Source organism: Felis catus, chromosome D4 (genome assembly GCF_018350175.1).
Source record: "Felis catus isolate Fca126 chromosome D4, F.catus_Fca126_mat1.0, whole genome shotgun sequence".
In the NCBI taxonomy this organism is placed as follows: Eukaryota; Metazoa; Chordata; class Mammalia; order Carnivora; family Felidae; genus Felis; species Felis catus.
Window position 1 is genome coordinate 78,265,125 of NC_058380.1, and position 26,471 is coordinate 78,291,595.

The window sequence follows — 26,471 nt, forward strand, 5'->3', positions numbered from 1 at the left end:
GCATGTTGCGTGGCTCCCTGGGCTTAGCTGGCTTGTCATGTTAATTTCTTTCACCCCTACCTTCTGATCCAGAAGGCAAATATGGTCTCTGCAGTTTGAGAAGACAAAGAGAAGAATAAAAGTGAAATTAATAAGATAATGCAAGGTGTGAATAAGGTGAGTGTAATTACCGTCACTGCAGAACTAACAACCAGCCCCACTGTTTCTGGGGTGTGATAAGGAAATAAGAAGTAGGGGAAATTAGTAGCAAGTTCTTTGCCCTCAAAGAACTTAAATCCAGTAAAAGAAATGACATACATTAATGATATAATACATATCTATAGATGAAACTTAAGAGGTACGCTCAACCTGAGAGAAATGATATTTATTTCCATATGGCAGCAAATGTATGATGATCATGGAACATTGTTAGAAGGGATGATTTAAGCTCTACCAGAAAATATGAGTAGAATGTATTTCATAATATTCCCCATTCCTAACCCACGTGAAAATGAATACAGATGTTGAAAAGAGATAGTCTGGGGTGCCTGGGTGGCGCAGTCGGTTGAGCGTCCGACTTCAGCCAGGTCACGATCTCGCGGTCCGTGAGTTCGAGCCCCGCGTTGGGCTCTGGGCTGATGGCTCGGAGCCTGGAGCCTGTTTCCGATTCTGTGTCTCCCTCTCTTTCTGCCCCTCCCCCGTTCATGCTCTGTCTCTCTCTGTCCCAAAAATAAATAAAACGTTGAAAAAAAAAATTAAAAAAAAAAAAAAGAAAAGAGATAGTCTTAGGTCACATGTGTGCATTTGCACTTTATACAGGTGGAAGAAAATACCTGCAGCTCATCCCAGGAGAGTATGCAAATAGTACATCTGTGCCAAGTTAGCCCACATCATGCTTTACGTAGATGGTAGAAACAAAATGAAGTCAAGCCACGTGCTCATCCAACCTGAGAACTGCTCCTTGAATCAGTTTTTGAATAAAAACATCCATCCAGAGGGAAAATAGGCCACATGCAGAATGTTAAGTCTGATAGGGCAAGAAATTCGGGTTTTTTATGAAGATCGGGTAAGATAAGTGTTGGTATGGTCTCTTGGGAATCACGTGTGTTGGATTATTACTGCCTCTGCTACTGTCAGCCTCACTCATTCCAAACACCAGTACCCGAAACAGTCAAGGGCCAAAACATAAGCTCAAAAAGACCTGAAGATGCCATTGATACCACAGGGGGTTTGCTTCATTGGTTCTAGGGGCCCATCCCTGGGCATGGGATTCTGTGGGGGCTAAGGGGGAGGGGAGAAGTTGCGGATTCAGGGCAAAGATAGGAAAGCTGCCCTGGAACAGTGTCTCAACCTTCCTGCAACCCTTGTTCCCCATGGATAGAAATTAAAATCTTACCAAATTCATTACCATCATTTGAGAGTTCAAAGTAAGTACCACACTTCTGCCATCAGAAAAGAAAGACAACAACTAAAATTTAACAAAGAGGCTATATATAAACCATGAAAATGGCAATTTCATGTACTTTTTTCAAACTGCACATAACACAGACTCTCCCTCAACTGCAACAAACGCTCTCTCCCTTCCGTTCTCTCTCACTGTCCCTCTCCCTCTCTCTCCCTCTCCTCACTCTCTCTCCAATGCATCTCATGTTCCCTCTCCCTTTCTCTCCTTTTCTCTCTTCTCCCTCTCACTCTCCCTCCTTCTCTCACTCCTTGTCTCTCTTCTTCCTCTCCCCCTTCTCTCTCCCTCTCCCCCTTCTCTCTTCCTCTCTTCTTTTCTCTCTCCTCTCCTCTCTCCCCTTCTCTCTCCCTTACTCTCTCTGTTTCTCCCTCTCTCTGCATTAGGTTCTCTCCCTCTTTCTCTCTCCGTATCCATCTATCTCCCTCTCTCTCTCCCTCTTTCTTGCTCTCTCCCTCTTCTGTTCCCTCTCTCTCTTTCTCCCTTTACTTTCACTCTCTTTCCCTTCCTCCCTCTCTTAGCTCCCTCTATGTCTCTGTCTCTGTCTCTGTTTCTGTCTTTCTAACTCTTTCCTGCTTCTCTAGGCAATGACTCCTCACCTTGTCTCCTGGTGCTGACAGAGGAGAAGTGACTGTGGAGAATTTGTTAACTAGAATGTAAACTAAGGCAAGCAAAGCCAAAATCAACAGAATAAATTAGAAAAGAGATCAGTCTGAGGCTAGTCAGTGTAGGAATAAATAATTTTCTATAAGCTGGTGAATCCTTAGATCTTTGCTGCATTAGAAAAAGGGTAATTAGCAGTGCTCATGACCATCAGGTGCTAAGATAAAGTACACCATGTCCAAAACTTTCTACTTAAGAAAACAGTGGTGGTAACAGTGGTAAGGGCTTGGCTAGATCTCAGATCTCCAGATTCCTGCATGTCTCCCATAATCTCTTAGCAAGCTGGAAAATTTATTATTATTATTATTATCATTTAGTTACTCATCTTGGATCCTAATTTCCTATATTTTTATTTGCATATTTCCCCCATTTGGAGTGTGTGTGTGTTTGTGGTGTGTGTGTGTGTGTGTGTGTGTGTATCCTCTAAGCCAAGATCCAAGATTTTGGTGTTTGGAATCTGAGTGTGCACTTATTGCCGGGTAAATATGTGTTTAAGTCCTTTAACTGTCCAAGACATAGTTGGAGATACTTATAATAAAACTTATAGCCCAAGATTACTGTGGTAAATTAAAGAATTTGATCTTCCTTAGAAAAGTGTCTTAATCCAGGTGAGTGGCAATAGCATAGTGGTTCAAAACAAAGGACTAGATAGTCACAGAGTTGGAATTTCTGCCGTTTGGAAGATGTGTAACTTTGAGCAAGTCGTTTACCCTGTTTTGCCTCATTTTCCTTATCAGATGTAGAAATGGCAAAGCCCACTTCTTGGAGTTGCTTTGAGGACTCCGTTAAGCAATGTATGCATATTCTGGTTCCTCAGTCACTGTTTGCCATCATTATCGATATATTAGCTAAATGTGAAAACAATATTCCTAGTGATAATGAATAACTTAATTTACCTGTACACTCAAGGAGGGCAGTAGCTAAACCTTTTAACTTTGTATCCATCAGATGATATATAAGCTTAATTAAATTGAATACAGTTAGTACATAATGTGTAGTAGATTAAAAGAAACAAAGATAGTTGATGAAAGTGATGTGTGTCATTCCACCACAACCTCATTTCAATTAAGGAGGGACACACTATGTGGTCACCTAACCCAAGCTAATGCCTCTAGACTTAGCCTCAATAATCTCTCCAGGTTGCATGACTCAGGAGAACTTTTGGGGAAGAGGAGAGTCTTGGCAAAAACTGCTGAGGAAGCAGGAAAGGTGGGGAGCAAGGGATTATCTTCCCACATTCCTTCTTTGTTCTAGGAATCTCCCAGTCTAAAAGTAACCCAATCTTTTGGAATATTGGCCAACCCTATAAACAGTAAAATAGCCAAAGACAGTGGAAAACCAAGACATTACCAAGCATAGAAACTATTACACTAGGGGCCAGGGTTGTTTTCTTAGAGACCCTGATCTCTAGTGATCATGTGCAATATGGCCTGTTTGTCTGAAAGGGCATTTTGGGGTAACTGTCCAGCATCCATGAGTTTAATTAGTTTCTCAAAAAAATCCATGACCTGACACCTATAAAGATCTCTTTAAAGAGAGTCAGTTCCCTATGAATAGCAGTAGACTGTTAGGGCTCTAAGCCTGCCTTAGTTTTAGCAGGAAGCATGATCTGAACATGAGATATGTAATGTACTCTTTAGAAGTAGATTGTGATTGCATAGTTTGTTCTTCCAAGAGATTATAATATATTCTTACGAAACATGACCAGTATTAGCAAGAGACCTGCCATTTCGTGTATGAATTTCGACATTCCAGAGAAGGATGAAGAGCGCTTCCCTGGAAGTTCTGAGGTCTGCATATTCTTCCTGACCTCGCCCTGAAAGCACACAGACTAATGTAACGGACCTTCTCCACTGTGGTGATCGTAAAGTGCTTCACACAGTAAGGGGTTAGTGTAGTGAGCTATTTGTACTAAATAATGGGGAAAGTGGCAGAGGCCACTCCATTCTGTCTCATATTTAGCAACAGAAGCAGGGTCTGGACAGTGGCTCATTTCAAACCTGTATGCTGGATTGGACTTGCCTTGGTGTTTTCTTTAGAAAGAAAATGGGGGGTGGTGGTGATTATTCTGGAAAGTTTCTTGGCTTATGGGCACTTTTTTCTGTAGGAGTAGAGATCATTGTTTCTAGGAGAAATGGGGACAAATGAGCACACCCCCCCTAATTATAATATTGTAAGAGCTAACCTTTGTTGAGCCTTTCTCAGACCTGTCCACTATGCTGTGTCCTTGACTTTCAGTATATCACTAAGTTCTCACAAGACCTTTCTGAAGTACATATTTTCTAACCTTTTCTTTTACAGAGGAGATTTGCAATATTTAAAGAAAAATTATTCTAAAATCACAAAGCTAGCCAGCAGTGGAGCCAAGATTCAAATCCAGACTATCAGGCTTCTAAGTCTACTCTCTCAAACACAGTGTTTACTGCATCCAGGCTTTGTATTTTTAATAAATCTTTAAATAAATTATAAAGGTATTATATATTTATTCTAGAATATTGGGGGAAAATCAAACAATTATGAGCCACCCCTATATAATCTTAACAGAACACAGTTCCCATTAATAAAAGTAATACAGTATATTATTAGCATAGGTGTTTACGACTTTCTTCCTGTTATTTCAGACAGTAGGCATTTGATCCTTGTAAAAATCATGGCTTTCTTGCTGTTAGACATGACTCGGCAGAGCTTCAGTGGCTATGTCTCAGCTTCTAGTGTTTCTCTTCTGGGTTGTCACATGACACTCCCTGACTTTCATCTCTCTGCTCACTTGTACACCATTTTATAATATGAACTCTGTGAGATAAAGGGCCTTGTTTCCTTTCCACCATATTTCTAGAACCTAGTACAGTTTCTGGCACACAGTAGGTACTCAGTAGTGTTTGCTGAGTAAATGCAATATTGGGTGAGACATGAGGATTCCCATTCAGAAGTCAGGAGAAGCAAAATTATTGAGGAGAGAAGGCTTACTTATGGCTAGTAAATAGAATAGGGCATCGTGCCAATCCTAATTCTTAACCACATGCTTTTCTCCCACTCAGCTCCGTTCTCCCTGTAATGTAATTGGCTCTGTGCACGGGGCCAGCACGGCTCTGCATAAAGCTGTATCAGTGTACCACACCCAGTAAATGGATCTGAGTCCTGGTACTTAAGGGAAAATATGCAGCGTTGAAAGAATGGCCTCCTATTTATCTTTTTGAGGGCTCCATTTTTGGAAATGCTAACAAGAAGAAAATAAATTACTCCAACACAACCACTGGGAGGAGAAACCTTTCCTTTGTTCCAAAGAGTGGACTTTGTTCCACTTAACATACAGAATTCATGTTGGGGTCCCGGCTGCAGCCCCCTCTATGATCTTGAGTGCGTTAACAGCTTCTCCAGAACTCAGGCATGCACATCTATGATATGTTCGAGTTGGACCAGATGATCCCTAAGTCCCATTATGTTTTAACATTATAATTCTGAGCCTATTTGGTACCCTCCTCTACCCTAACACAGACATGTCTTTGGGGATGGAGAGGAAGCCCATTGGGTACCATTAGTGACAGATGAGCATAAATCCAGGATTGCAGTTTGGTTTTCAGATGAGTAGAAGAGAAAGCATGCAAAAATAAACCCTTTTGCCAAGTTAAAAAATTAAACATTTTAAAGAACAAAATCTGTCACCTTTTCCCTTGCAAAAGGCAACACTAGGCCTGAAGATAATGTGAGCAAAAATAAATATGTGGAAAAGTTCTTTTGCTGCTGCTTCTAGCAGTTTTCTGATCTCTTTCTCTCACTTTGCACTGACTGTCAAATGGTCTATCAAGAGGTTAGTTTGTAATTAAACTCAGCTCTAATTGCTGGAACAAGTTACTAATTGTGTTCTTAAATCCTTTTATTCTATACCCTAGAAACCAGTGCATTCTAGCCTTTAAATGCTAGTGGTTTGAGAGAATCACATAAGTACAGCTTTTAGCAGAAATTTTGCTCATTTGAAGCTTTTACCCAGAGCATCAATCAAGAAAACTAAAAAACATGAAACCAATTGGTGAAGGGAATAATCCTCCCTCCACGACAATAACAAAAAAATAAATTTGAGGAAATGCTCTGCCTTCTCTCCTTCTGAAGTATAGATAGTTCCATGTTTAATTATTGGTTTATATACTAAGACCTGTATTCAGGAATCTGTCCATTTTTAAATGGGGCTTCATATCTTTAAAGGGTCATGCAGGTGCTTTTGAGGTATGGAAGATCTTTTGAAACCATCCAAATCCATTAAATGAGTCATTGCATTTGGAAAAAGAATGTGAGCAACCTGGGTGTCAGTTTTAATTTGTGTTTGAGTGATGCAGAGTAAACCAAACAATGGATCCCAAAGAGTAGAACTCGGAAAAACAACAGAGAAAAGACATTAATTGTGACATAGTAACTGTGTGGTCCATGTAATGCTGGTGGAGGCTAGTGACTCAAGAATTTTTAAATTACTGTATTTGGACAGTGTGCTGGGTACTTTGGGTTATGTCTCAGCCTCCAATTCCCCCATTCCTCTCCCTAAGAACTCCTTGAGTTTTAGGTGGCAATAGCCCTACCCCCAGTCTCCATGGGGATTAGAGTAACCTTGTCCACTCCTAGTTCCTGGCCATGGGAAAGTAGTCACTGAGCCAAGGATGAGTCCTTCACCCACCCAATTCAGGCCGATGAAGGCAATGGAAACACATTTCCATACATCCCTCCTTGTTATCTGAGAAATCCATGCTTTCTTCTGCTCTCTTTAAGTGTGGACACATGAAGCCCCATGGAACACATAGCTATCATATTTGTCACCACCCAGAATCATTTGAGATCCTGTCTGATTTTAGAGGGATTTCTCTTAGCGTTAGGCACTTTTTTCTAATAACTGAAAATTTTGACTGATGAAGTCTAGGATGACTGGGAGCCCTTTGATTTCCATTTGAGAAGCCAGGCATAGGAAGAAGCAGATACCAAAATCCATGTGGGGTTGCAGAGGAGAAGGAGAGGGAGAATATAGATATTGCTGATTGAATCAAGTTATTTGGTCAAACCTGCCTAAAATCATGTTTCCAGCCCTGTCTTAAGCCACGTAAGTCAATAAACTCCCTGCATTGTTCCCAAAAAACATTTGCCAAGTATTCATTATGTGGAAGCCAATGGTCTAGGACCAGGTATAGCATTGAACCAGGGGCCCTTACATTCCAGAGTGAAGAGAAAGGGAGTAAAAGAAAGAAAGAAGGAAACAAGAGGATAAGTAGATGAATAAAGTGATGCAGAGTGTATTAATTTCTTAGGGCTGCCGTAATCCAGTACCACCAATTAGGTATCTTAAACCACAGACATTATTGTCTCACAGTTCTGGGGATTCAGAGACCTAGGTCAAGGTATCAGTAGGGTTGATTCCTTTTGAGGCTGTGAGGGAGAATGTGTTCCAGGCCCCTCTCATACATTCTGGTTGTCTGCTGGAAATTGTTGGCACTTCTTGGCTGGCAAAGGTACCATCAAAATTTCTGCCTTCATCTTCACACAGATCTTCACATGGCATCCTACCCCATATATTCACATTGTCTCTGTGTCCAGAGTTCCCTTCTTCTCAAGACACCAGTCATATTGGCTAAGGGCCCAATCTCAAGACTTCATCTTAACTAATTATATTTGCAACAACTCTGTTTCTAAAGAAGGTTGCATTCTGAGGCTCTGGGGTTGGACTTCGACATATTGTGTTTTTTGGGGAGAAGAGAGTGGGGCACAGTTCACCCCATAACACAGAGTAATGGGACTCAGAGTTACTATAGGGGTATCTTAGCATCTTTCTGAGGAAATACCATTTACTCTGAGAATTAAAATGTAAATTGGAACTCAAAGACTAGAACTGATTATTTAGAGAGAGAAAAAAAATCATTTTGGACAGAGGGAAAAAGCTAGTACATAGTTCTTAGCACATGTCATGGTAACAAACAAACAAAAAAACAGACCAAAAAGCAACAACAACAAAAAAGTCCTTCATTGCTTATGTCCATTTGAGTTGCATTTTCTATAATTTGGAAGTTAAAGACTTAAATAAGTAGAATCCATTTTAATAATTTTTATTAGAATGTTACCTACCAACTACAATTTACTTATAAAATCCCCAGCCCTTATTTGTTTGTTTGTTTGTTTGTTTGTTTACACAACTAGGTAACTTCTTACTTCTTGCTTTGATATTTGTTGGCTATTGTGATCACTGGTTTTCTTCCCTGTCAAATTTCTCCAGTCTGTACATTTCTGAAATGGGGATCATCTTGGCACCATTTTCTTTGCCTCTGGTGTCAAGCATGTGCCTGACAAATAGTAGGGCTTCAACAAAAACTGAATTAATGAAAGGAACCCCATTCTAGTTTGGGAGCAGTGTTACGCCAGTAAATGTTTATTTAACAAAGGGCTCTTCTCTCTCTCTCTCTCTCTCTCTCTCTCTCTCTCTCTCTCACACACACACACACACACACACAGCCCTGATTTTTAGTAGGTGCCAATTTCCAGGGTGTAAATATTCTCATCATTGCTGATTTCAAGCTGCCAGCATGACATCACTGAACTGAGGAGTACACACAATCGCATGTCACGAGCCAGTCAGTGCCAGCAGACCCCAGCCTGCCACGGTTCAGGGATCTGCTTCAGAAATGTAGGGAAAACAGTTCCTGCTTTGCTACCACACTGACTTAGACTGTTCCTCTGTTGCTAGCATTTAAAGCTGTGCTATCTTCAGAAATTTATTTATCCCAAATGAGTGTCAATGCCCTCATCTATAAAATGAGAGTAATACTTGCCACAGAGGATTCTTATGAAAATGAAAATGAATTATCACTGATAAAGCAATCAGCGCAGTAGGGAAGATAGGAAACAACTAACATGTATTAGCTTTTGTTTTTAATTTTGTTGTTGTTGAAATAAAATATTTCTTGTCCCTTGAATTTTGTCAAAAAATTTTAAATGACTCCAAATGCAGTATAGGGCATGAAACTTTCCTGATGGGAAACCAACTCTTCCTACTGACTCTGAATCTGGAAGCGTTGCAAAAATGCAGTTTTGAATGGACATCGATAACGGGGAGTCAGTATCGAGCTCACGATGCTTAATCTACAACTAGTTTCTGGACATGGAGACTATGTGATATCTGCATTTGAAAAAAAAAATAGGGATTCTAAACCAAGAGGTGATTCACCTGATGGAGAAATGAGAGAAAAAGGAGGAAAATCTTTGAGGACTTGGAGTCTTATCACTCACTCTCTTAAAGACTGTTTTATTTATGTATATAAATATATGTATATAAATTCTCCAAGAGGAGAGTAGATGGTAAGATTCCATCTGAACAGGATGCTGCCAACACAGGGGCCAAGTGTCAGGCAAATTAAAAAAAAATAAGTGAAATAGACTCGTGTGTGTGTGTGTGTGTGTGTGTGTGTGTGTGTGTCTGTATTTGTCTGTGTCTCTGTGTATGAGATCAGGAGAGAGACGAGACAGACAGAAACAGGGACAGAGAGATAGGAGGAAAAATGCAGCAAACTGAACTGGATGGAGTACATCTAAAGCAACATTTTAAAATGTTTCGTGATCATACAAACCTAAATAAGACATATGTCCCGTGGGATGGATTCTACCCCATAGTTCTCAGTTTGAGACCCTGAGAAGCAGGTGAGAAGCAGGTGAAGCCTGCTGCTACAATCCGTGTCGATTCAGTTCAGAGATAAATGCAATCAATTTAATTTGCTTTTGTCTCAATAAATTTGCTTATTTTTTCTGATTTTTATTTTTTAATTAAAAATAATTTTAATGTTTATTTTTGAGAGAGAGAGAGAGAGAGAGACAGAGTGTGAGTGGGGAAGGAGCAAAGAGAGAGAGGGAGACACAGAATCTGAAGCAGGCTCCAGGCTCTGAGCTGTCAGCACAGAGCCCCATGCGGGGCCCTAACTCAGGAACCGGGAGATCATGACATGAACTGAAGTCGGATGCTTAACCGACGGAGTCACCTAGGTGCCCCATTTCTGATTTTTATTTTTAATAGTTTCCTTTTATCCACAATGAATATATGCTCATTGCACATAATCTAAACAGAATACAAAAGCATATGGCATAAAATTGAATGGCATCACAATCTCCCACTGGAAGGAGGACACCTGAACGTTTGGTGAATCCCCTGCCCTTGCCCGTGCACGCACATGTACACACATGTGTGCCCACATAAGCTCGGTGTAATTTTGCAAACTGCGCTCATGCTATATATTGCCTCTTTTTAATGGATAACACACCAAGGATATCTATTCAATGATTTTTACTTTAGAATCCTGGTTCTACTGTTTAGTAAGTTTTGGCTCAAAATAGGCCTAAAGTAATTGTAGTTCAGGTATCAAAGTTTCACATCTCATCAGTTCCCACCTTGAAATAAAACATTTCTCTAGCCTCATTTCTAATAGTTAGGGGAGAAAGTGGCACCCTTGTTTTAGAAACCAGGCAGGACTATTATTAGGAATTTATCAACCTTTACTTATCTCTGGATTTTTTTCCCCTCTCTTCTCACTGTGTTTTATCTTCTCTCCACTGATCTTTTTTTGCAGATGACCTTTCATCTTATTTCTCATCTGCTGGTCCCATCAACCCTAACTTTGTATCTGCTAAAACTCAGGTAATTGCTTTTAGATGGGTATAATTAAGAAGCCATTAGTGTAAAGTTTCATTTCAGTTTACGCCTTGGTCTGCATTTGAGCAGAGAAATATGAAATTAAGGTATTAGCTCCTTTCAGGAGTATGAGTCACGAGCTAATAAGTTTCAAGAGCAGTTTCTCAACTGTAATGATTGTGCTTTTCTCTTTGAATATATTCTTTGGAATTCTCATAGAGGGAATATTTTAAAAGAAAGGGGAGCAGATATACAGGGACAGACTGGGTATGTGATTCTTGAGATGTGAGTGTCTGTGTTGCCCAATGAGGGTCACACGAGAGCTTTTAAGAGCAGCTAACACAGGAAGGCCCAACCTGAAAACCTGTGTTTCCTTTCCCTATTTGGTAAGAATTCTACCTTTCTGAGGGCAACTGTGAGAGACATTGTAAAGGGTATTCATGACCTGGATGGAGAAAGAGTCAAAGTCAAGCTGACCTAATTTGGGGGTTAGCTACCTAGAACAGTAGTTCTCAAATCTGGCTGTGTATTAGAATTACCTATAGTATTAGTTTCCTGTGACTTCCATAATGGATTTCCACAAACTGGGTATCTTAAAACAATGAAAATCCATTCCCTCATACTTCTGAAGGCTAGAAGTTTAAGTCTGAAGGATCAGCAAGGCCATGCTCTTTCTAAAGACTAGGGTTGGACCCTTCTTTTCCCCTTCCTAGCTTCTGGTGATGCCTAGCAATCCTTAGCTTTTTTGTCGTACACCAGCATGACCCTAATCTCTGCCTCCATTGTCACATAGCCATCTTCCCTGCATATATATGTCTGTGTGTTCTCTCTTCTTACAAAGACACCAGTCATTGGATTTAGAGCCCACCTTAATCCAATGTGACCTCATCTTAACATTTACAAAGCAAACGTCTTCATCTTGACTTTCCAATTGCAAAGACCTTAATTTCAAATAAGGTCATGTTCTGGCATTCCAGGGGGCCATGAATTTTGGGAGAACACTATTCAACCTTCTATACCTGGGAAGATTTTAAAAATCCCTTTGCCCATGGCTACATCCCAAATCAATTAAATTAGAATTCTAGGAGGGTACATACTGGAATCACTTGGGAAGATTGAAAAGAAACTGATGCCGGGGGCTCACCCCCAGAAATTCTGATCTATAGAATAGACATTCTAACAAGTATAATATTGGATTATTAAAGGAAATAAATGAGATCATGTGAAGTGCACAGCAGAAACCCGGCACATAACATATTCTCAATTAATATTTTCTTATTGATTTGTTTGGCTTGATTGGTTTAAAAAAATAAGGACAGTTTCACTTATGTAAGGATGCATTATTCACTAAGCATTGGTATCCTTTTCCCCCTGCCTTTTTCAGGACAAACCTGATTATCTGCTTTGTGTTTCTGGGGACAAGGTTTTACTTAGTATATGGTTTGCTGTTACACTTACACATCCTGCTTTCCTGATAGACAAATTCTTATCATCTCTTCTGCATTTGAGTCTAATTGCTGTTGCCCTCCCATCCTTTAAATGGCCATGTTGTAAGCTCTAATCTCCTGCAGTCTGCTAGGGTGACTAATTATCCTACTTTGCTGGGGATTGAGGGATTTTTTCCAGAATATAGGACTTGCAGCACTAATCTAAGACAGCCCCAGGGAAACCACTCTGGCTACTTACCCTAAGCCTGCCTCCATCAGTCATGGATAACAGGACATGCCTCGTGTTACTCCAAGAGTATTACACATGTTAGAAGGCAAGGGCCTTCAAAAGGGAATAAAACATGTATAAAATATGACATTTACCTACAGATCTATGTAAGAGCTGCCAGAGAGCAAAGTAATGAATAATAATGATGATAATGATGATGGTGATCATTATTGATCACTTATATTAATTCAGTGCCTTTTCAAAGAGTTTTATGTGTATTATCCATTTAATACTCACAGCAACCCTATAATGTAAGGGGCACCATTATCATTTTCTAAATGAAGAAACTGGGGTTCAAGCAGCTTGTGTGTCATCTGCAAGGTATCACAGCTAGTATGTATTTTGGCCCAAATGTAAACCCAGGTGGTATGGCTTCAACACTGATAGAATGCATACCTATCCCATATTGAATGAATTTCCAAAGGATACAGAAATACAGGTCATAGAAGGACAGAGGGATGATGTTTCAGCCTGGTGTGATCCACGAAGCCATTACAGATAAAGGGGGAATTGAACTGGCACCAATAGCTCACGATGCATCACGACTTCCCTTAAGTGGTTCATTTAAGGAAAACATCAACTAAGTACCTAATGTGTGTACAGCACATAAAGAAATACTGAAGCAATGCTAGTCGCCAGAATTTTGGGGGGAGTTACTGTGTCCCTGGCACTGTGCTAAGCCCTTGATATGCTACCACCTAATGACATGGCTTTGCCATATCCAACCCACAGGATATACATCCCCATCACCGAAAGGAGAATTGAGGCTCTGAGACATCAATGAACTTGACCCATAATCTCACAGCTAGTTCGTGATAAGTTCAGAATCCAAATCTAGGTCTTTTTTGTTTGTTTATTGGTTTGTTTTATGATGGAATCTGTTTTCACAACTACCATGCTGTCTTGCTCTTCAAGATGAGAAAGGCATCAGAATATTTTGGTGAGGCTTAAGTGAAAACATAGAGCAGGTTTGTGTGGTGGATGCTTCATATAAAAGTTGGTTAATTCACCTGTTCAAGATTGAAATGGTGGTGTAAAACCTGCAGCAGAAGGTAGATATTGAAGGCGATGTGACGTGAACATGCCAGCAAGCAGAGCTGGTGGTGGGGACGCTCCTCATCTTTGGGGCACAGCTAGCCCTCATCTCCATGAAGAAAGGCAGCAGCCAAGACTATGGAAAACACTCCTGTGACAAAATTGGAAGTACAGTTAATCAGAACTTAATTAAACAGTTTAATCTCTGACTAACGGGTGGGGAGGGTGATGGAAGATGAGGAGGGGAAAGAAAAAGCACATAAAATCCCTCCGTTTAAGATGGTGAAATGTGTCTTCTCATCCATAATGCAGCACCATAATGTTCTTGTATGAATTGAAAATGCCAGGCAATCAAAGGCCATATGTGAGTGAATGCATACAGAGTGTCCATGTATTTTTAATCAAGGCTGCATCTCTGAAGTATGTTTATGCTTTCTTGGCATGAAAGATGCTCCCCCAGATTAGCTCTGCACCCGGCTCCAGGCTGTTGTTACCTTTGGCCTTGCCAGGAGAAAGGGAGTTGGCAGATCCCCCATAATGCATTACTCTGAGGTTGACACAAACTACTTGAAGGATAGTGAATGTCGAGCAATCCATTACGGCTGAGGAAATGGGCTTAGGAGTCACTGAAGTCTTCACTCCCTGGAAGATCACTCTTCTTCTCTCTCTTCACACCCTACAATTCATTTTCTACACAGTACCCAGACCGATCTGTTAAAAATGCAAATCCAACCTCTTCCTTTCTCCACTCAAAACCCTCTAGTAAAGAGTTTTATAAATAAGAACCAGACTCTGCTATGGTCTACACAGCACTGCATGAGTTATTCCCCCCCCCCCACCTTCTTCATGTCATACTTCACTTTATTTTCATGATGCCTCCCAGTCAGTCACATTGTCCCTATTTCTGTTGCTAACCACTTAGTATGCGCTCTTTCATGCATTTACTGAAAAAGTGTTTGAGCACCAGGTGTCAGGAACTCTCTCATGTGTTGCGGATGCACCAGTGAACAAAACGTAAGTCTTTCTGCCCTCTTAAAACTTATGCTCCAGTCAGAGAAGATAGATGACAAACAATAAAGAAGATGAAAGTGTAAGATGTAGATAGCATTGAGAAAATGAGAAATCCTTTACAAAAAAGAAAGTAGAGTAGTACAATTAGGGTCAAGATTAAGTGGCAAGGAATGCTAGGTTATGACATTAAATAGGGTTGTCAGGGGAAATGTCTCACTTCAAGACATTTTCTCTTTTCCCTCTCCTAGAACACACTTCACTCAGATCCTTGCCTGAGTATCTTAGAACTCAGGTCTCAACTCAAATGCCACCTCTCAGAGAGACCTTTCCTGATCCCCCAATGTGAAATGGTCAGTTCTTGTCACTTTATCTGACTACCCTTTGTGATAGCACTTAGAACCACCTGAGCTTACATTCTTCATTTATTTACTTTGTTTTTGTCTGCAATACTCATGGACTGTGTGCTCTAAGAGAGCAAGGTCTTTATCTCTTCACTGTTAGGTCTCCTGTGTCTAGATCTGTGCCTAGCACACAATAGATACTCAAGGAATGTATGTCAGAATAAAAGAATGAATGGATGAAGATAGTACCAACATGCTAATTAGACCACTGGGGCAAGAGACATAAGCGATATTTGACATTGAGAAATCACTAAGAGACATGATCATCTTCTTTTTGAGTGACATGGCATTTATTTAAGTAACACAATCCAGGAAATACAGAATAGATTGATAATAGATTATCAAGAGAATAATTAAAATGATTAAATAATATTCAAAACATACCTCCTTTATATTCCTCATGTGTCCATTTGTCTCCATTCTCACGGCCACCGCTATGGGCCATGTGCCATTTTCTCTTTTTTCACTGCTCCCACTCTTGCTGCTGTACAAAATATTTCTTCAAAGTCCAGGAAGAGTGATGCTTTAAAAATGTGTATTTATTATGTCTTCCATTGCTTAAACCCTTCGATTACTCCCTATTAACTATAGGATAGTGTGTTCAAAATCTTAAAGTGGTTCCCAGATGGGGCACCTGGGTGGCTCAGTCAGTTAAGCCGCTGACTTCTGCTCAGGTCATGATCACGCGGTCCGTGAGTTCAAGCCCCGCGTCGGGCTCTGTGCTGACAGCTCGGAGCCTGGAGCCTGCTTCGGATTCTGTGTCTCCCTCTCTCTGACCCTCCCCTGTTCATGCTCTGTCTCTCCCTATCTCAAAAATAAATAAAACGTTAAAAAAAAAGTGGTTCCCAGAGACTTCAAGTACTGGCCACTGTCCACTTTTCCAGTTTCATCTCTCAGTACTCCTCACCAATTCTGTGGTCTACTGGACTGATCTCCTGTATGTTTCCCGAATGCTCAAAGCTACCATCATTCCTTCAGACAATTAGAAGATGGTTTCTATGTTTGGAAGTGCCTTCTCTGCTCTCTCTGTCTGGCTAAGTCAGAGCCATCTTGTAAATCTTTACTTAGACTTCATACCCTCTGGAAAGGACTATCTGATCTGTAAGTCTGGACTAGGGAACTCTTCTCTGTGGTCTCATACCACGTCAATTTGCCCACCACATTACTTCCCCAATGGTGAATTGCCCTAGTTTGATTTCTTTCCTGTCTCCACCACTAGACTTGAACAATAAATGGGCAAAATAATTTCTGCCTTCTGCATTCCTGTAGTTCAGGCCTCTCACGTAAGGCCTGGCTCATAGTAGTTCCTCAAAAATATACTTATCGAATGATTGGATAAAATGTACAGTCAATTAAAATAGGGAGACTTTATTTCCAGACAGAACTTTGAGTGTAATTTCTCATTCCAAAGCTTTGCTCATGGGTCTTGCTCTTCTGTGGCTAAAAACTGAGAGGAGATGGTATAAAGTTGAGGGCACACAGTTTATTTCTTGATATTGATGTCATAGAGTATAATTGGGTCCCTTAGTTCAACCGTTGACGATAGCCTCAGGGACCAAGGAATTGATCTAGCAAGACAGGCATTCTGAGTCATATTAGAAGTAGTGAGCATAGTGGCTTCTGCAAAATAGGGAATTCTTATGTCTTGCTTATCACAGTGGAAAGTGCCTTAATATTAGTAGCTTTGCCTATGTCTGAAGACAAACTGAAGTGGCTATAGAAATAAAGGATGCAAAAACTGAATGGAGTCATTGAAAGCATATTATCCAGGAAACTCAATTCACTGATGAAGAAAGCAAGAATTCCAATGGTTGTTTAAATAACATCCTCTCTATTCTTGGAATGAATTTTTTACTTTTCCTCCCACCCTATAGTTTTTTTCATTTGTTTCATTCAGTTAAAGTCAACATGTTTTGACAGGTTTTAACTTTTTCCTTAACCATGTGCCAGACATTAAGAATATGTCTCCCACATGAAGGCCACGTGTCAGTTCTGTGACACAAGTGCAAGTGCTTTTTCAAGGGTCATCTTGCATCCCAGCTAAATTCAGAAACCTATCCCTCTTTAAAACCCTTTGACTAAGTCACTTGCACCAGAACTTTGGTGAGCAACACACATTTTATTTAAAATAATCTAGGAAAGAAGGTACAGGGAGGAGATTACATCACACATATCTAAGCAAACAAGTTAACACCCCTCCCCACCATGCGAAGACATTACTTTTCAAAAACCCTTTACCCCTCTTGTCACTGGCAGTTCCTTTTTCCTTCTTTTAATGCATGAAAAAGACAATTCTAATTGACTTAGAGCTCTTCTCCCCAGCGTTTTTTCTAAGCATTTAAAATTCTTTCCTTGATGAGCTCCTATTTCCAGCAGTACTTATCCAAAGTCCTAATAGTTGCTTAGCAAAACAAAGTGAGAGTCTTCAAATTAGCAGAACCACCAGCCTTAGAAAATGCTTCTTGGGCATACTTCATCTTTATGCTTGGCCAGCGCATCTCAAGGAGCCAAATCATTATTAACCTAAGTTCTGAGCATCTGAATCTTCATTTATAAGATGCCCTCAAAGATTCTGACCTCATGGAGTTGTTGTGAGGATCACATGAGGTAAGTATAAAAAAGATCAAAACAAAACTGGTACACAATCCAACACAGAATAGCCTAGTAGTAGCTTGGGGTATGCTGGTTTCTCTCTGCTCAAGCGATGGGACTTGAGGATTCATTTGTTTCACAACTTCCTACCATATTTGTGTTTAAGAGGTCTCTCAACCTCTTAAAGCTCATAAGTATCTGTAAACTTAGCGCAAAAGTACAAAATAGTCCAGAAAAATGCAAATTAAAGAGCAAGCTTACTGTCATTTGTGCATGATGGAGACATGACTATTCTGACATAGTTCCACAAAGTGTGTGTGTATGTGTGTGTGTGTGTGTGTGTATTTTAGAGAATTTACCTACAGAAACCCCTCTTTCAGAGACCATGCTATGTTCTAAAAGGCTATTGTAACATTGTTTTGTCCACAGCCCTATTTGACTCAGTGTAGGCTAACCTTCCAAGTCTTAGGGGCAGATAGGGGCACCATGTGTTTTACTTTGATGCAAAACTTTGTCCCTATCTGGAAATGTCATGGTTTGAAAGTCTCGAAGCAGAGAAGCTTCTCTATTTATAATCTAATTCATATTCGTAGCAGATCCAAGGAACAATCAGGCTCATCGCAGTAGAGATGCTCAACTGAGCATGGTTGAGCAATGCTATTGACTGGGGCCATTTTGCCATCAAACCATCAGGGATTAGTAACCTCTGAAACCCCCTGCTTCCAGCAGTTTAAGAGAGGTAGGGTCTCCTGGGCTCTGTCCATGGAACTGATAACAAAAGCCCCTGTGAAAGTAAAAAAAATACATTCAACTACAATGCAAGTGGTGAAAGAGTATTTATTAAAAGAAACCACCAGAGTCCTCACCCTTGGCCTGAATTTATGATTATTGAATTATTTTTTTCAATCCCTAAGATTTTAGTACCATACAAGTAATATGTACTCTGGAAAGAGCTGTGGAAATTACAGAGATGAGTAACAATTAAGTAAATGTTTATATCATGAATATTGTATCAGCTAATCTTCATAGCAATTTCACCAGATAGACCTATTTATTTTTATCTTATAAAAGACAAAATCAAGGCTCAGGAAGATGAAGAGACTCGCCTAAGATTAACAGGTGACTGCTAAAGTTACATTTCGAAATCAGATATGTCTGGGGAGAAGGGTGAAAACCCAGTCATAAATAGCATCGGTAAGTGTCTTGTACACATTTTCCCCCTTTAATCTTCCTAAGAACCTCCGTTTGTCTCCATTTCATAGATGAGCAAAATGAGGTGCAGGGAAATTTGGTACTTGCTCAGAGAGCTTGTACAAACATTCTATGAGAAGGACACATGAAGTATTCTTGAATTACAGGGGTCATCAAGGGGATGGAGTTAGGGTTAGTAAGATGCCCTAAATATTTCATAAGGTCTGAAAAAAAAAGAGAGATTGAAGAAGAGAAAGGGTATCAAAAAGAAAAATAGTTACATTAGCATGGAGACAAATTCTGCTTCTATTTTAGACTGCAAACCTACATTTTCTCCAAGTTATGTAAGAGAAAGCCTTCTGTTTGTGTTCAAAGGGCAAGCTTGAGGAAAAGCTCAAGACACTGCCTGCATCCTAAGTGGCCCAAGTGATGGAGGGAATGGGCCCTGTTCCAAATTGATTAGTTCTGCTACCTTCTCATTATTGTTCCGCCTGAAGTTTGGCATGCAAGCAAGGTCATTCCATGCATGGGTCTGCGTGACTTAACTGATTCCGCTACGAACTCCCTCCCCTGCCCACCTCCCACCCCCACCACGGCATGCCACCTGCACTAGAGAAAATTAAAAATCAGCGCATACATTTTACATGAGTTCCCGAGACCAGTGAGAAATTAATGTTATGTTGTCTTTTGATAAAGATACAGCTGTTTTTTTTTTAAGATGTTCATTCAATTCAGTAATAGGAAACCTCACTCAGATTCCTCCATGGAGCCTATACCTCAAAATGAGAAGAAAAAAATGCATATGGACTCAGAAGAATATGTTTGAGCACATTTTCTTTTTGCAGTATACCTTACAAAGAAATTTCAGGGTTACATATTAGGTTGCTGCCCTCCCCAAACTGACAGGTGCCTTGTTAATTTTCTGTCCTCAATTTTCCTTCCTCTGAGTTTACTCCCTTGGCTTGGAATGATGCCTTCTCATATTCTCATGTTCAAATACTTCCAGTCCTTCACAGTTGAACACAAATGATTCCATTTCCATGAAGCCATCTCATATCTTCAAATCAAGATATGATTTCTCTTGTGTCAGATCTTCCGTAATGCTTAGAAATGTTCTCATCTCCTCTGCTCCCATATGTGAGAATAATTACAGCCGTATTTCAGGGTTGATTTAAAACTTACAGACAACATATAAGAAACAAATAATACTCAGTAAATAGTACTGGTTTTGTGATAGTTACTACTGACAAAGAAATAGTGTCCACGTTCTCTGAGCAGAATTCAAAACCTTTACAGTCAATTTCCAGCCTTGGTTTGTAGTTTTATCCCATCACTTTCTCTAGGGCACCTCTTTTTCCACCCCTTCAAATTCTTTATTCTATTAACTAAACTCCTCAGTGTTGTATGAACATTATGCATTTTCATCACTGAGGACCTCCATGGTTGGGGTTCGTTTCGCTTTGTTTCCTTCCACACTAAAGCTTACCCAAGATCTCATGACTTATAAAGCACACAGACAATAAGCCGCTGAGGCAGAATTGCAATCCAGTTTCCCATACTCATAAACAACGGTTCATCCAGGCTTCTAAAAGGTGCCAAGTAGTTGTTAAGAAGTGATTTGTTTGGTTATGTGCATAAGGTTTGAATTTAGATGGATTTGGGTTTGAATGTTAGCTGCCTGTCTGTACAATTGCAAACAAGTTCCTTCAGGTGTCTTAACATAAGCAGCAATCTTTGTAAAAGGAAAATAACATATGTGTGTGTGTGTGTGCATATATGTATAAGCTTAAAGTTATTATTATACCTTATGTTCAAAATATTCATAAACTATATTCATAATTATAAGCTCATATTCAAGTTAATTTGTAATTAATCTATATATAATATATGTAACACACACACATATATATGTAATTTGATCAACATTATGACTTTAAGATGTATGTGTGTATATTATATGATGTTCACAGAGAGTGTGTATGTTATAGTATCTATATATATAGTGCATAGTATATATACATAGCAGCACGTGTGTGTGTGTGTGTGTGTGTGTGTATAAATGTTCCAAGAAGATCTACCTTTATTCTGATGCAAGAATGACATAGATCCAGAAGTCAGCAGGTTTAAAATAAAATATTACATTTATTACTTTTAAACTTTTTGACCAGTGTGGTTTAGATTAATGTGAGGCTAAACGGACTTCTTAAAGTTCATTGCTAAACCCCGCCCCCACCCCCACCCTCCTCAGGACCTGGAGTCTCATCAAGAGGGCAAGTAAGGATCTTAGACAAGTAGAAAGTGATCCCCTACAGCATCACTGGGTGGAGAAGGAAGGAAGGGAGCAAGATTTAGGTATTTACTAACTTGTGATAAATCATGTCTAAATAATTGAAAATGGAGACCGAGGTTTGATGCCTAACAGTTAATGACTCACTTATCCTTCACAAGAGTCTCAGAATAAAAGTTCTTGCAGGAAGCCAGGAGTGTTACTGGAGTAGAGATGGCTCTGCACAGGAAGAAGTGGGAGTTCAGAAATACAGCCTCTTTCTTAAAATCTAACAAGATGCTGATGCTCAGTAAGTGACTGATTTTAAGTGGTACCTATTATTATCAGTTAATAGTTGCTATTGTTAGGTTTTGAATGATCAACACTGAAATGTTATTGATGATAACATATATCTTATAATGCCTACATATTTTTTTTACATAAAGGCAAATATATCTTATAATGCCTACATATTTTTTGTACATAAAGACAGAAATGAATCTTTCCATGAAAACTATGCAGGTAAGGCTTCTTTTTAACAACATAACTTTCCCACCCCTGTGGAAGGTCCAGCACCACCAAATTTTGCTGACCTGGCTTCTTAAGTTTTAATTCAACAAAAAGCCTGGTTGGACAGATGCATCCACAAGTCTGAGACCATGCAACATTCAATCTGTCTAACAGAAATGTTTTTTTCATATTTGCACTTTCTATGGGAACTGGATTTGTATCTTTCTGTCTCTGTGGAGTCCAAATGTAAGGGGATGTCCGGAAGGGACCCAGATCTGGAAGGGATAAGAGGTGAGATGGTGGCTGGGGGAACATGGAAGCTGGAGTGTTGGTATTTGTTTCATCAAATAAAAACGAGTACACAGCATCCCCTTTGTGAACTATCACGGCTGGTTTCTACTTAAAAGCAATATGAATTTAGCAGACAGTTTTGATGGCCCACTGAGATTGTTAAATGGGGTAATTAATGTCTATAAGGGCATGAATTACCTCTGTGCATGTATACATTTTGATCAAGAGAGAAATATTTTGGGGGGTGGAGTTCAATTAAGATAGTGTATGTTGGGTGACTTCAATGAGATAGCCATTGTTCTAAAGACTTGGAATGCATATTCATTCTCTCTCTCTCTCTCTCTCTCTCTCTCTCTCCCCACCACCAAGCCTTCACACATAATGTACTTTCTCACTAAAATTATATTCCCTGTCTTCTCCACCTGATGCCTTACTACTTCAGACGAAATTCTTCTTTGAACATACTTCATAAGGGAAGCTTCCCTGATCTCTAAACTGAGCACTGATTTCTTGGTATTTGCTTCCATCCACTCAGTAGAGTATCACTTAATACCCAGTTTACAGGCTTTAAAGCCAGATTCCTATAGTCTAAGTTTTCACTGTACCACTTCTGGTATTGTGACCTTGTCCAAGTTAATCCGGCTGTCCCATCTGTAAGTCAGAAATAATACTAATACCTACCCTTGGGTTAAGTATTAGGTATTTGAAGATTAAATGAGGAAATTTATTTAATAGGCTGAAACCAAGGCTGACACTGAATGCACATTAGCCAATTTTATTCTTTTCAACCAGTTTTGTTTTCAAGCTAAATAAGGAGAGTAAGAGACTATGAAAAACTAGCATTCCAAACCCCAGAGGTTGGATTTTTATCTAGTAAAAAATGGAGAACTGTCGAAGGTTTTCAAGAGAGGAGAAACAGGGTCAGATATGAATGTTAGAAAGAAAAACAAAAGAAATATAGGATGATGGGCAAGTAGAGGAAGAACTCTTTAAAATATGCTCAGTATAGCCAAGTGATTCATATTTAAGCAATCACATTTAATCACCATTCCCCAAAACTAAAAGCACATTTAATTCAACACACATTTATGGGAAACAAAAACAAAAACAAAACCAAAAACCAACATTTATGGAATGTTCACTGAGCGTGAGCACTATTCTAAAGACTGAGAATCCAAAGCGGCAGTTTGCATACTGTGGAATAATCTGAGTTTAGTGTTTAAGAGCATCAGATTTGCAACTAAATAGACCTAGGTTCATCATCAAGGGCTATGCGTTCCCATTTCAAGGAGGTTCCTAAGTTACCTAAACCTCAGTTTCTTCAATATTAACAAGATTAATTAGAAAGATTAAATGAGATACAGTATTTAAATCACCTAAAAATGCTTAGGATGTGGTATGTGTTCAGTTAATGCTAGTTTTTACTATTACTGTTATTATGGTTGATATTAGTCTGAGCAGTGCTAAGTGGAACCTTTCTTCAACACCAAACTGTTCGCAGTCTGAATAGAGAAGACAAATACGTAGGCATGTAAATTGTATTCTATTTGAGGTGCCATGCTATTAAAAATGGCAAATCGCTGTTGAGTGTATATCATTTGTCAGGTATTGTTCCGAGTGTTCTACATGTATAATCGTATTTAATTCTTACAAAAACCCTATAAGGCAGATAATGTAATGCTAAGTGGTATACAGATGAAGAAATGCAGGAGCTCAAGTTAATAATGTGTCTAAGGCTACACAGATAGCGACTAGTGGAGAGGTATGTGAGCCGAAGTTGTCTAACAGCTGCCATGCTTTAAACCACTAGTTTACTGTGCTTTCCTGATAAATGAGGATGAGATAATTTTGAAATTGGAGGGTTTTAAGAGGACACGACATCTGTGCTGGGCGCTGACAGCTGAGCTCCTCACTTTGTTTCCAGAAAAGCTTCAACTTAAGCTATTCCAGATAGAAGTGTGTCCTCAAACTTTACTCAGAGGTAGAAAGCCTCTTTGAACAATCCTTCCATATTATAGCAACTAGCCACCTATGCTGCATAATCCTATTGTATACTCCCTATTTATATGGGAATTAGGTCTAGAATAAATGGATATCATCCCTTACCAGTAGTTTAAGGATAAATTCTAACTGTCTGTGCAAGTAAAGTTATCCCCAGAAGATTGCTGATTCTAGAAATAATTTTCTGCTGACTCATAAATGGAGGTAGTGGAATAATTTGAAGGCTGATATTAATCTCTCTTTCCATCTACCCGTAGAATTTCCCTTGTTGCTCTACCAGGTCAATAAACAGCAATGATGGCAATGTTACTTTGATTGAAAGCAATGATGATTGTTAAGATAAGCATAGCAGTTGACACAAGTAGTAGCTCATAAATATCTTAAAGATATTTAAAGAGATAGAAGCTCCATGAGGAATATGTAATTGATCAAGCCACCTTAAAGATGAGGACACTGAGGCATGAGATGATTTAATATTATTCAAAATCACACAACTACAAATGTCACAATCGTAGTCATGGGCAGAAAAACCATTACTCAGATCAGTGATGTGGTTATAGATCTGTCTCAGCATCCTCATGTTAGACTGTGTTTTGTGACAAGATGCACAATTTAGAACAAATCTCACTACATCCTGAGCCCAAAGTTTGAGGTAGGAGAAGAGAAAAGATCTCTAGCTAGTGGCCAAATCCCACAGTCTCACCTGAACAGAGAGCCTGTACATCCCAACAGAGGAGAAAGTATGTTCAAAGTTTTTTTCAGTAGTAAACGTGTCCTCAAGGACACATTCTACATTCTGTAGAAAAATGCACTTCCATCATCAGGTCCCAGAGTTTGCCACAGTCCAGCCTGGCCGAAGTATTCCACAGGTGAGGCAGTATCTCCCATTTTAGGAAGCTAAAGTGTAGCTGTGTTTCTTATCAGTTAGGACCAGTTGTGCACAGCTGGTTCCCTCTTCATTAACCTGAACAATCACAGTTAATATTTACCAACCACATACATTAAGAGCATAATTCTTTACATTTATAGGCATGAAGACTTCTACTAACTTAGTAAACAGTCTGGTGACCAATTAAATTGAGCATTCTTGACTGGTACATTGAGCCAAAGGAGGGGATGGAGGAGAACTGAATATTCTTCATTAATATATGGTGTTGAGGCCATTAGGGCTGGTTATTAGATATTTCTTCTGATTCTTGTTCTGACAGTCACATCTTAGTGTTGTGATTCTTCAGTTCCATGAAGTTGGACATGGTCATGGGATGTGAACAGAAGCATTCTCTATTCCCCTCTGGGTCAAACATTTTACAAGGTAGGCCCTCCTTTATTATGGCTACTTTCCATATCCACAGTGACAATAGAAGCCTGTGTTTAGGTGGCATCTGTAACTATTTGGGTCCTTAGAGACAGCAATGTGTAGAGAGCCCTTGCCAATCCACACTGGACTTGTGTTAAGGTATTCAGATTAAAGGGTCATTGTCGTCATCACCATCATCCTCCTCGTGTGGTATGGTACATGATGTAGATGCTTTGGCAACATTTGGCTAGTTACTACAAGAAAAGGATGAGTTCAGAAAATCACTGGCTAAGTAGAATAAAGTAGAGATGGTCCAGAAGTTTAGTAATTTGTAGGATTAAGAGAGGAAACTGTTGTTCAATCCAGTCTTCACAAAAGGTATCATTGAGAAAGTCATTGAATATAACAAACACTGAAGAAAACTTAGACTTGCAGCAAGAGTCAGATGAAAGGAATAGCCTTTACAACCACCGTTAAAATCTCTTGAGTCCATTAAGGTGTTTCAGAGGAAAGGTACAATTAAGTTTGGTATCCAGTAAGTGCATTCAGTTGCAAAAAAAAAAAAAAAGGGGGCTCGGGGCGGGGGGGTAAAGAGAGAGAGACAGGGAGAGAGAGAGAGAGAGAGAGAAATATTGGCTTGCCCATGAAACCCTTGTAAAGTTGTTGCAGTTAAAGTGGCAGTGGAGGGGGAGGATGCAGTCAAACAATGATATGTCAAATCTAAGAAATATATCTAGAAAATAACAATGAGAGTGGTATTAGCATATAGAAATGACTGGATTCAAAGAGATATGAAGCCTACTAGTATTTTAAGTGAGTAGTACTGCAAGTAAATCACAGTCTATGACTGTTTGAGATTTAAAATAATACTACCATTCTCAAACTCCTAAGCAACAAAGAGACTGAGAAAGATGCTCAACCACTGAATACTGTTTATTCTCCGACGTCCACTTTTTTGGTGTGGCCAAGGAGGTTAATGGAAATGGAAGAATCCCATTTCTATTAACAGGAAATGGACCGTGATTGCATCATGGGCCACAGAAAACAAAGGAATAGAGGCCCCAGCCAGGGAACAGAAGGGGACACTAATCTGGGAACCTTTGTCACTCCCAGGGGAAATCTTATCACATCTCTCCAGTAGGATTTCAGAATTGCCATAGGCCATCAATTTTGTCTCCTCCATTTAGAATCACAAATGTTTATTTTGGTAATCCTATGCATGTTATTTTGTTGTATACTGGCTTATAAAATGTTTTTTCAATTGAGTTTTTTTTTTTAATTTTTTTTTTAACGTTTATTTATTTTTGAGACAGAGAGAGACAGAGCATGAACGGGGGAGGGGCAGAGAGAGAGGGAGACACAGAATCGGAAACAGGCTCCAGGCTCTGAGCCATCAGCACAGAGCCCGACGCGGG

At 39.6% G+C, this 26,471-nt stretch overlaps 2 long non-coding RNA genes across 2 annotated transcripts in view; one reads left to right on the plus strand and one right to left on the minus strand.

Moving 5' to 3' along the window:
- The window catches only part of LOC123381540, a 321,455-nt gene that overhangs the window by 256,628 nt on the left and 38,356 nt on the right, over positions 1-26,471 (plus strand). The window lies entirely within an intron of this gene.
- LOC123381538 overlaps positions 13,303-26,471 on the minus strand; it is a 32,837-nt gene continuing 19,668 nt past the window's right edge. Inside the window, exon 3 of the long non-coding RNA XR_006588640.1 lies at positions 13,303-13,647. This is a non-coding gene — a long non-coding RNA (uncharacterized LOC123381538). The remainder of the gene's footprint in view (positions 13,648-26,471) is intronic.